The sequence below is a fragment of the Netta rufina genome (assembly GCF_964035555.1).
Source record: "Netta rufina genome assembly, chromosome: 1".
NCBI classification, from domain to species: Eukaryota; Metazoa; Chordata; class Aves; order Anseriformes; family Anatidae; genus Netta; species Netta rufina.
In genome coordinates this window covers 50,668,683-50,681,152 of record NC_140123.1, presented here as the reverse complement: position 1 = coordinate 50,681,152, position 12,470 = coordinate 50,668,683, and positions in this window count along the sequence as shown.

Sequence of the window (12,470 nt, the reverse complement as noted above, 5' to 3'; positions counted from 1 at the left end):
AATTTTTTTTTGAATGTACATCTGATGTAATGAAGTGGTATATATTTTACTACAGACATTGCCTTGCTTTTATTAACAGTACTGTTATAAATACTCCCTGTGGGAGGCAGGAGAACTGATTTTACACTATTCTAATGCAAATGTAGTTCATCACTAAGTTTTGATAATAAGCTTCAGTGTCTTTATCCAAGATGTTCAATATCTTTAATCACTGGTATATGGACCTGGGTGAGTAAAAATACACTTAGAATGACATCAAAACAAAAATTATGTTGGGAGTTATAGTTACACTGCATGAATACATGACTGCATGAAGTGAAAAATAATTGCAAATCAGATTTGTTGTATCATGTTAATTACAGGCAGAGAGTATAAATTAAGATTCCCAACTTCTTTTGTTTCATATCTGTTTCTGAGTTGCTACATGACTGTAAGAAATTTATCTCATTTGTGGTTACTTATAATTTATATTCATCTGGAAAACAAATGAAAATAAAATAAACTAGCATTCTGTTACATTCCAATATTTGAGGGATACTTTTAACACGCTTGCAAAACACTTCAATAGATTTCATCCTAAATTTTATTTATATATACATATATATATATCCTTTGATATGCATATCTTATATACACGTATCTATAGATATAGACATTAATTATGTTCAATTGTGTGTTTGTAATAGCTTAGCTATAAGACCTTATATTCATGTAGTTCTATGCTCAGAGGCATTAATTTTCACCTATTTAAATAAGTTAACTACTTTAAATTAGAGTGTCTTTGGAGGGTGATGATTACATCTGAATAAAGTAGCAGAGCAAGTTCAACTATCCTGAACACTGAATAATTTTGACCTTCAATTTTATTTCAGGTAAAATAAATCAATTTCTGTTTTCTTAATTTAACAATAAAAAAAAAAAAAAAAAAAAAAAAAAAAAAGGAAAATAAAGAAGATGAAAAAGAAAAAGAAGAAAAGAAAAAGAAGAAAAGAAAACTTTGAATAAATTACTTTGGTAATTTATTCAGTGCTCATCAGCATTAAGTATCAAATTTCCTGATCAATATTTCTATTACTATATAAAAGGGCACAATTACATCAATTGCTTCAAGAATTATACCATGTTGTTTGTAAGCAAAGTTCACAGTTTATTAAAGGTAGTGTTCATCATCGAGATTCACAAATAACGTGTATCAGGTGCAATGTTTTGAGGTCTTCCTCTCATTGTTCATGTTCTGTGCTCTAGTAAGAACTATATTAACTAAGTTGATCAAGCTATCTCTCTTATGGAGATAGTTCTCCTTGCAGTAGCTTAATAACATTTATTTTTTTCCAACTGCTAGCCATTTATGTATTAAAAAAATTCTGTCCATCAACATATTTCATGGCAAGTGAGAAGCTTGGAAACTGTTCACATAGATGCAAAAATTCTAATCAGGTCACCTGAAATTTGCATGAGGTTACTAATCACAGAGATGAAAGGAGAACATTTTTCCCTAAAGAAGTTTTACTGTGGAAACTAATTTAACAATTCCTTTCTAAAAATGTAGCCCACTGTAGGATAACTCAAGAGAAGTGAGTGAATACACAAATGAGGAAAGTTTTTATGCAGTATCAAACTGTCTACCCGTCCAGCAGATAAAAACTGAGATCTTCTTGACATATTTGGAAACGCAGCTTAAAATGTCAAGGAAAATTACTGGAAATGTAGGAAATAGGCCTGCAACCATCTCTCAGGCAATGGTGTCATCCCCCTGTTATTACAGGCAATAATGATGCATGTCTTTATCTTTCCTAGAAAGATCCAAGTTCTCTATTAAATTTGTTAGGAAGTTGTTTGAGAACTTCTAGGGGTAAAAACCTTCATTCGATTTCTGATAAGTATTTTTTGCTCAAAGATAAATGTGGTCCTCACATATACTATTCTAGAAAATGCCTTGGTTCCTGTTACAAAAAAACAAATGTCTTTAATTCACACACAGATTTATTAATATTTTATTTGAAAGAAAGTAGTTTGTGATTTGTCTTCTGAACTTAAGAACTGTGAAAAATAATATTTCTAAATCTAATCTGCCCACATAGTTCCCCTTAGCAGTCAGAGAAATAATAGGTGCCTTTAGACTATTGTTCATATGATTGCTTTTGATGAAAATAATATTCTGCTGGAGATGTCTATTTTTCTCCAATGACTAGAAGTATGTTTGTAATGACAACCTGAACTTTAGACACCTCATTTTCAGAAACCTATGATATAGTAACCATAAGTACCACTGATTTTCATTAACACTACAGAATAAAGTTAACTGGAACAGAATATGAAGTCTACAAAATAATTGTACATATTTACACATTTGAATTCAAGTTATTTCAATCATTACTTTGTAGTATGGCTAGCTAATGGTTAGTGAACGATAAAAACATTTGATAAGCAGTGTTGTTAAAGTTATGTATATATCATCTAGAATCCAATGATAAAAAATATACACATCAGATAATGAATTAGAATATTTTTAAAGGGATCTCAAATGAAAAAAATGTAATATCCTATTATTTCTTGGTATTTAGTTGCTAGAATGTCTCTAATATCTCTTCTGATCTGCTCTCAAAGAGTAATAATTCCTGACTACCAAAAACATTTTTTCTAAACAATATTATCATAGGATCACAGAATGGCTGACATTGGAAGGGACCTCCAGAGATCATCTAGCCTAACCCCTCTGCTCAAGCAGGGTCACCTAGAGTATATTACACAGGATCACATCCAGGTGGATTTTGAATATCTCCAAAGAAGGAGACTCTACAACCTCCCTGGGCAACCTGTTTCTGTGCTCTGTCAGCCTCATGGTAAAAAAGTGCCCTTTCATATCACAGAACTTCCTGTGCTTCAGTTTGTGTCCATTGCCTCTCGTCTTGTCACTGGGCACAACTGAAAAGAGTCTGGTTCCATTCTCTTGACACCCTCCCTTCAGATATTTATACACATTGGTGAGGTCTCCCCTCAGTCTTCTCTTTTCCGACATTAACAGGAACAGTTTTCTCAGCCTGTCCTCATACAACAGGTGCTCCTGTCCTCTAATCATCTTTGTAGCCCTCCTTTAGACTCACTCCAGTTGTTCTATATCCCTTTTGTACTGGGGAGCCCAAGTACAAATTGTGCCAACTGAGCCCAAGTATCAGATAACTGTGTGATCTTTTCAAATTCTAATATACTACTCTAAAGATTTAGTATTAGTAATCAGGAAAAAAGAATAGTGTTAGAGGACAGAAATAAGATAGATATTGAACATGGAGTAATTATTATGATAGATTTTGAATTGCTGATTTGAGTGATAGATATAGCAACCATACATTTTACATTATAAATTAAGAACCCATTAAAATAAGAACCCATTAAAATTGCTACTATTTTTTGCATTTTTGCACTATTCAAAAACAAAATCTGCAGTAAATTGAGTTTGTTTGTTTATTTATTTTTAATGTTGATATGTTTCCTGCAAGTTTACTTTTTTTTTTTTTTTTTTTTTTCCGGAAGATATCTTGTTGTTCTTTGTCTTTAATTTTCTTATAAATCCATAAAAAACTGTGCTAAAATGTGTTCATATTCATATTAAATCTAAGTTTATCACAAATCTAAATTTATCACAAAATATTAAACAAACAATACCAAACTCATGACCATGCAGTTCACATATTGCACTTTCTCAGAAGTACAAATTCTTAGCCATTGCCACTCATGCTGAATATGATTCATTGTTCTGCACTGGGAAGTAAACTGGGTTTTTAATCCCTTTTATGTAACAAGCTCACTAAATAAAATGACAGAAAAAATAAAGTGAAAATTTAGCTTAAAGATTTTTTGTTGTTGTTAGATGTGCTTCTAACATAAGAAACATAGAGGATAAGTTGAGAAAAATGAGTCATAGGAAAACTATGTAAGATTAATTAGACATAATGTGATAATACATATTCTTACTTTGAGTTATAGTTACAAACAGACTATTTTAACCCTCTGTTCCATGGATTTTTTCTATTATTTATCACACTTTATATATATATATATAAAATGTTATTATTAGCTTGTTTATTGTCCTTTTCATTGCATTTAATTATCCTACATCTAAACATCCTTTTACTGAGACAAATATAAATGAATACATATATAAGCTAGCATTTTTTCCGTTTAATATAAAGTTCTGTTTTCCAGTCATCATGAAAACAACTTTCTGTGAGTGATATTCGTCCTCATATATCTATACCCTTTCTCAGTGCATCAATTAAAAAAGGAAAACAAAATGCATATAGTGTTGTTTTAATACTATTATTAAGAAAAAAAAAATATCATAAAGAAGTCAGCATTTATTAACTTTAATTTGTTATATACGTTTCTTTCAGGTGGTGGATGATATGAGTTGTGTACATTCTACAAAGAATTTCATACCCTATTCATCTACCTAGACTTGTGCAAAGCATGTGACACTGTCCCACATGATACAATTGTCTCTAAATTGGAGAGACATGGATTCCATGGATGGACCACCTGGCAGGTAAGAAATTGGCTAGATGGTTGCACTCAAAGAGTTGCAGTCAACAGCTCAATGTCCAAGTGGAGATCAGTAATGAGTGGTGTTCCTCAGGGGTCAGTATTGGGACCAGTGCTGTTTAACATCTTTATCAGTGACATGGACAGTGGGAGTGTACCCTCAGCAATTATGCTGACACCAAGCTGTGTATTACAGTCAACGTGCTGGAGGGAAGGGATGTTATATGGAGGGATCTAGCGGGCTTGAAAGGTGGGCCTGTGTGAAACACATGACGTTCAACAAGGACAAGTTCAACAAGGTATCCTACACTTGTGTCAGGGAAATTCCAAACATCAGTAAAAACTAGATGAGGAATGGATAGAGAGCAGCTCTGAGGAGAAGGACTTGTGGACACTGATGGAAGAAAAAAATGAGTATGAGCCAGCAATGTTCATTTACAGCCCAGAAAGCAAACTGTATTCTGGGCTGCATCAAAAGAAGTATGGCTAGCAGGTCAAGGGAGGTGATTCTCCCCCTCTGCTCTGTTCTCTTAAGACCCTACCTTGAGTACTGCTTTCAGCTCTGGGGACCCCAGAACAAAAAGGAAAAGTACATATTAGAATGAGTTCAGAGGATGGCCATGAGGACGATCATCCAGAGAGATGCTATCCAAAGGGCACTGGAAAAGCTTAAGCACGTGAACCCAATGAGGTTCAACAAGTCTAAGTGCAAGGTGTGGCACCTGGACTGGGGCAATCCCAGGCATGAGGACAAACTGGGAGACGAACACAGTAAGAATGGCCCTGCAGAGAAGGTCTTGGGGGTTCTGGTGGACAAGAAGCTTGACACGAGCCAGAGGTGTGCACTTGCAGCCCAGAAGGCCAACTGCATCCTGGACTGCATCAACAGAGGAGTGGCCAGCAGGTCAAGGGAGGTGATTGTTCCCCCTCTACTCCACCCTTTTTGAGGCCCCACCTGGAGTACTGCATCCAGGTCTGGGGTAGATGACATCTCTTGGGTAAGCAACTCGGCCCAGCACGTACAGTCCAAACGGTTCCAACAATGCGTTGAGGACAATTTTCTGACGCAGGTGGTGGAGGAGCCGACGAGGTGGGGGGTGCTCCTGGACCTTGTTCTTACCAACAGGGATGGCCTTGCTAGGGATGTGAAGGTTGGGGGCAGCTTGGGATGCAGCGACCATGAGATGGTGGAGTTCAAGATGGAACTAGGCAAAGGAAGTAAGGCTAAAAGCAGGATTGCTACCCCGGACTTTTGGAGAGCCAACTTTGACCTCTTCTAGGACCTGCTTGCGAGTATCTCATAGGCTAGGTTGCTAGAAGGCAAGGGTGCTTGTGAGAGCTGGGCTACATTTAAACAGCACTTCTTCCAAGCTCAGGATCGGTGCACCCCTAAGAGTAGGAAATCAGGGAAGGGGGGCAGGAAACGTGCGTGGATGAGCAAGGAGCTCATCAATAAGATCAAAAGGAAGAGGAAGGTCTATGAAATGTGGAAAAAGGGCCTGTCCTCTTGGAAGGAGTATAGATGTGTTGTCTGTCAGGGCCTGCAGGGACGTGACGAGGAAGGCTAAAGCCCACCTAGAGATGAGGCTTGCAAAAGAGATAAAGTATAATAAGAAGGGTTTTTTCAAGTATGTAAACAGCAAGTGGGAGACCAGGGATAATGTGGGTCCCTTGCTGAATGATGGGGGGTGTCCTGGTTATGGGAGACGCTGAGAAGGAAGAGATACTGAATGCTTTCTTTGCTTCAAGGACAATCCCCTGGGACTCCTCGCCCCTGGCAATAGGACAAAGGGTCTGGGAAATGGAGGGCTCCCGCCTGGTGGACCTGAAAGTGGTTTGGGAGCGTCTGAATGGGCTCAATGCACACAAATCCATGGGTACTGAAGGGACGCATCCATGTGTGCTAAGGGAGCTGGCAGATGTGATCGCCAAACCGCTCTCTATCATCTTTGAAAGGTCCTGGAGAATGGGAGAGGTGCGTGAAGACTGGAGGATAGCCAATGTCACTCCAGTCTTCAAGAAGGGTAGGAAGGAGGATCCGGGAAACTACAGGCCAGTCAGTCTCACCTCTGTCCCTGGAAAGGTGTTGGAACAGCTTGTTCTGGATGCCATCTCCAAGCAATTGGAAGAGAAGAAGGTCATGAGGAGTAGTCAGCATGGATTCACCAAGGGGAAGTTGTGCTTGACCAACCTCGCTGCCTTCTACGATAGCATCACCAGCTGAGTAGATGAGGGGAGAGTAGTGGATGTCATCGACCCTGACTTTATCAAGGCTTTCGATACTGTCTCCCATGACATCCTACTAACAAAGCTGAGAAAGTGTGGGATAGAGGAGTGGACAGTAAGGTGGATTGAGAACTGGCTGACTGGCCAAGCTCAGAGGCTGGTGATCGGTGGAGCAGATTCTGGCTGGAGGCCTGTGACTAGCAGTGTTCCCCAGGGGTCGGTGCTGTGTCTGGTCTTGTTCAACATCTTAATCAGTGACGTTGATGAAAGAATAGTGTCTGCCCTCAGCAAGTACGCTGATGACACAAAGCTGGGAGAAGTGGCCGACACGCCAGAAGGCTGTGCTGCCATTCAGTGAGACCTGGACCAGCTAGAGAGATGGGCAGGAAGAAACCAAATGAAATTTAATAAGAGCAAGTGTAGTCCTGCACCTGTGAAGGAACAACCTGAAGTATCAGTAAAGGCTGGGGGACGACCTGCTGGAGAAGAGCTCTGAGGAGAAGGATCTGGGGGTCCTGGTGGACGACAGGTTGACCATGAGCCAGCAGTATGCCCTTGTGGCCAAGATGGCTAATAGGATCCTAGCGTGCATTAAAAGGAGCATGGCCAGCAGGTCAAGGGAGGTGATCCTCCCCCTCTACTCTGCCCTGGTCAGGCCTCACCTGGAGTACTGTGTCCAGTTCTGGGCTCCCCTGTACAAGAAAGACAGAAATCTCCTGGAAAGAGTCCGGTGTAGGGCCACAAAGATGATACAGGGCCTGGAGCATCTTCCGTATGAGGAAAGGCTGAGAGACCTGGGTCTGTTCAGCCTGGAGAAGAGAAGACTGAGAGGGGATCTCCTCAGTGTATATAAATACCTGAGGGGTGGGGGACAGAAGGATGTAGCCAACCTTTTCTCAGTGGTTTGTGGAAATAGGACAAGGGGCAATGGCTGCAAGTTCTGCACTGACATGCGAAAGAACTTCTTCACAGTGAGGGTGATGGAGCATTGGAACAGGCTGCCTAGGGAGGTTGTGGAGTCTCCTTCTCTGGAGATATTCAAGGCCTGTCTGGATGCCTACCTGGGCAGCCTGCTCTGAGGAACCTGCTTTGGCAGAGGGGTTAGACCCGATGATCTTTTGAGGTCCCTTTCAACCCCTACAGTTCTGTGATTCTGTGATTCTGTGATCCAGGTCTGGGGCCCCCAGCACAAGAAGGATGTAGACCTACCTGTTAGAGTGAGTCCAGAGGAGGGCCATGAAGTTGATCAGAGGGCTGAAGCACCTTTACTACAAAGAAAGAATGAGAGACCTGGGGATGTTCAGCCTAAAGAAGATAAGGCCCCTGAGAGACCTCATTGTGGCCTTTCAGTACGTAAAGGGAACTTATAAAAAAGATGGAGAGTGACTCTTTGCTGAATCAGATAATGACAGGACAAGGGGGAATAGTTTTAAACTGAAAGACGGGAAATTAAATTAGATGGTAGGAAGAAATTCTTCACTCAGAGGATGGTGAGGCACTAGAACAGGTTGCCCAGAGAAGTTGTGGCTGCCCCATCCCTGGAGGTGTTGAAGAACAGGTTGGATGAGGCCTTGAGCAGCATAGTGAGTTTGGTCCCTGCCCATGGAAGGTGTGTTGGAACTAGATGATCTTTAAGGTCCCTTCCAACCTGAGATGTTCTATAATTCTATGATAAAAGAGGGTAGATTTATATTAGATATTTGGAAGAAATTCTTTACACAAAGGCTGATGTAGAACTGGAACAGGTTGCCCAGAGAAGCTGTGGATGTTCCATCCCTGGAAGTGTTCAAAGTCAGGTTGGATGGTGTTTTGAGAATCCTGGTCTAGAGGAAGGTGTCCCTGTAGACGTCATGGAAGTTGGAATTAGATGGTTATTAAGGGTCTCTTCCAACTGAAAGCATTCAAGCATTCTATTATTCTACGATTCTATTGTAGATTGGGTGTTGGTAAGGTTGAGAAAGAGCATTCATTTTAACCCATATTCAATTATTTTCTAATAGATTTTATTTCCCTTCTTTAAGTTTTAAAACAGTTTTTGCCTACTTGCTAGAGTATTTTTTTTTCAATTATTATTGTTTTCATTTATATATTTGATTTCCATACTGTAAGTAAATATTTTCCTTTTTTTCCATTTTTTTTTCCTTATTTTCCTCTTTTTTTTTTTTTTGGACTGAAGACTTTGTATAGGTATCCGGTTTTACTCTTACGTGAATTAATCCACTAAATCAGCTGATAATCATCATTTGTTTAATTTCTATGGCTAACACTTTTCTAAGATCTATACTATTTATGAGGAAAAGGAGTTTATAAGTATAATTTCTTCATTCTATAATTCCCGGTTAAATATATGTATATATAATGTATATAATAATTTAATTATAATAAAAATATATATATCAACACCCAATGTGAAAAAAGTCCCAATATTTTTTTCAGACAGGGTCTTCTGTGAAGTTATTTTATTTTCTATTGCAATGGTGGGCATCCTACAAGTAGGAGCGCACAGTAAAAGTATATCATAACCTTATATTCCCTATTACCTGATGCTTGATTCCTCCCCTGTTCCCTCATTGGCTGTGCACTACAGGCTCAAAAACTACTTGACATTATTACTATACATATATATGTACAATATTATTTGACCAACCACTAATTTCTCCTTTGCCTTTTTTTCTTTCTTCTCTTGTGACTAAAGGGCCCGTGATTGTTTTTGCTCACTTCGCACTGCTCATCCTGTTTTTCTTAGTTATCCTCCATATTTTGGGACAGTGGGACCTTCCCCTTATCTGCTTAACGTACTCTCCACTGTTATGCTACTGTCAGGCTTGTACAATCGCTTTTGAATATGCAAGGCTAGTGGAATTTTCCACTGCAAAAACACCTTCTATTGCAAAAACACATCTTTGTTTCTCATACCCAATAATTATCAGCATCATTTTTCATCCAGTCTACATTTGGAATTTCATTTTGTTTAATCATAAAGTTCATTAACAACATTTGAGAATCTTTCATCCATATTCCAGTATAGTTTGGAGAGTCAATAGATAGTATATTATTTTCCTGTACAGGAGATTTTTATTCAACACATGCATGCTGCTCGAAATAAATATTTTTCTATCCTATTTTATTATATGTTACTAAACTTCATCAGCAGTAGTTTTAGCTCTAGCTCTGCTTTGACCAGATGTATGCTAATGTGAGGAATGTTTTAACAATTCGTGTCCATAAAGAACAATTCTGTTTGAAATGTTTGAATCCTGTCTGCCTCTGGGCCCTGCACTGGCAATTCAATGCTTGAACCACAGCTGCAGTGTGTCCCAGTCTCCCCCTCATTCCTCATTCTAGCCAATTTATCACTTCTTAAATTTATGAACCTGTTTGCTTTTGTTATTCCGGACTTCTATTTCTAACACTGCTATAGATGTGTCTGTGAATGGCTGGGGAAGAATGTTTTAATTACCCGTGTGTCTGGGAGTTTCAGAACAACTGATAACAACTAGTGACTGTTATGGGATACTATGTGGATCTTTGGTATCTGGTTAGGGGGGGGCCGAGAAAGAAGCTGAAAAGCGGCTGGGAGACAAGATTTGAAGAAGGTGTTTTGAAGAAGGTGTTCTGTAAACTTGGGATGGTGCCCAGTAAGTACAAAGGGGAAGAGGAAGACTGCGAGCCTTCAGCATGGAAGACCCCCAGAGACCCCCAGAAGAGACCCCAGAGGAGACTGCGCATGCTCCAGTAGGAGGGACTGCACCCCGGAAGCTAATTTTAATAATCTATTTTTTTAGAAGTAGTAATGAATATGTATTAGTCTAGGAGCATAAAAATCAGCTGCTTGATGTAACTGGTGTGCGTCCTGGTGGAGCGGAGACTCCCGGTGCACCCAGCACTGTTTGCTTACCTCTATTCCTTTATATTCTTTCAATAAATCCTATTTTTTTATTTAATCCTAATTTGAATCCTGAGCCATTTATAACAATTTGGGGGCTCGTCCGGGATGGCTATAGTTCCTGAATTCTGATTTAATCTAGGAGGGGCGCCCCACCATTTGGTGGCTCCTGTTTGACTCAGATCGGGACTAATGCCATCCTGAACCTGAATAAAGGTAAGCAAAGAATTTGATTTTTTTGAGCTCCCTTGCCGGCTGTGTTTTTGTGCCCGTAATTCTGCGCGCGAAGATCCGGACGAAGACGACAGGGTCGTTTGGATACCGTTCGGTTGGATTCCGGTGTCCGGAATCGAACCGGATGAAGACGACAGTCGTTTGGATACCGTCTGGTTCGCTCCCAGACGAAGACGCTTGTGGATACCGTCCGGTTGGACTCTGGACGAAGACGACTGATTCGTAAGATACCGTCCGGTTGGGTAAAGGTACGGTTGCCCGTGTTTGTGTGTGAGAGTGTAACTGAGACTTCTAAAGTCAGCGTGGAGGTCTTTTTGTTTTCTCACCAGTTCTAATCTCCTGTCGGAGGGGGCTGGGCTGGTGAATGGAGTGATACATGGGTGGGTGATAGGTCCTAAACCCCCTGCAAGACACTCTCACTGGGGGCAACCAAGGGCTGTGGGAATTGCCACTAGTAAAATTCCCGGATGGGTCAGATAAAATCGAAGACCAAGGACCAGAAAGGGAGCAAATTACCAGATATATGACCAAAAAGTCCATTATGAATAATGATTAGAAATTGGAACAATAGGGGCCCCAGAAAATTAAAGAGTAAATTGAAAATGATCCAGTATTATATGATAGAATGACCAAAAGAACCCTTAAGACCCCATGTATTTTGATCCATGGAGGACGGGGTCTGTCAGGCTTTAAACATTAATAGTAGAATACCTGTGGATCCGGAAAAGAGCAAGCTGAAACAATGGAATTAGAAATTAGAGAGCAATTGATTAAGAATGAATATGTGCTGCATTTGTGCCTGCACTTATACCACCAGATAACAGGAGCCTCTCGGACCCCGAGAACCAGATCAAAAACAACCTCATGGTTCAGATTTTAATCAAGGGGTCTGAGATAAGGAGGACTGTTCACAAAGGGACAGGTTAGGAATATGTATATGTATAGGAATGTTTATGTATATGTAACTCTTTACTAAAGCAATTTGCCATGTTAGGCGTGTACGACTTTGGTGGGACTACCCGCCCCGTGCTGCATGGAACTGAGTAAACATACCTACTTTACAATCTTACGGATTGTGGAGTCAGCTTTCTGTGAGTCATTTTGGTGAGCCAGGCAGGAGACACTCTGCTCGGCTGTGGGATCGGCTGCAGCGTGGACACCCCTAGGTGCACCCTGAGCGTTTTGCTCGGAGGGGACTCCACTCTCAGCTGGGGAAACTTGGTGTGCTAGCCCTAAGGAACAGCATGCAGCGTAGAGTGGAGTGGAGACACCACGGCTAGGCTCTGTAATCAGGTGGGGCCTCGATTGTTCTTGTGCACAAAGCTGCACTTTTTGCCACCCTGAGCCAAAGACCTGTCATGTTTTGACAAATGCTGTACCCTAGTGTACTTTTTCCTCATTATAATATCATTATAATACCAAAACACACCTCCATCCCAAAAGCTACCCACCTCCAAGGTGCGACCACCCCTCACAGAGCATGCGTCCTGAATTTCTCGGAGCCTATTACTTTAAACGGAGACGGGAAAACTTTACACCAATCACAACTAAGATATGCTTGACTAGAGCCACTCAAGCTCCACCT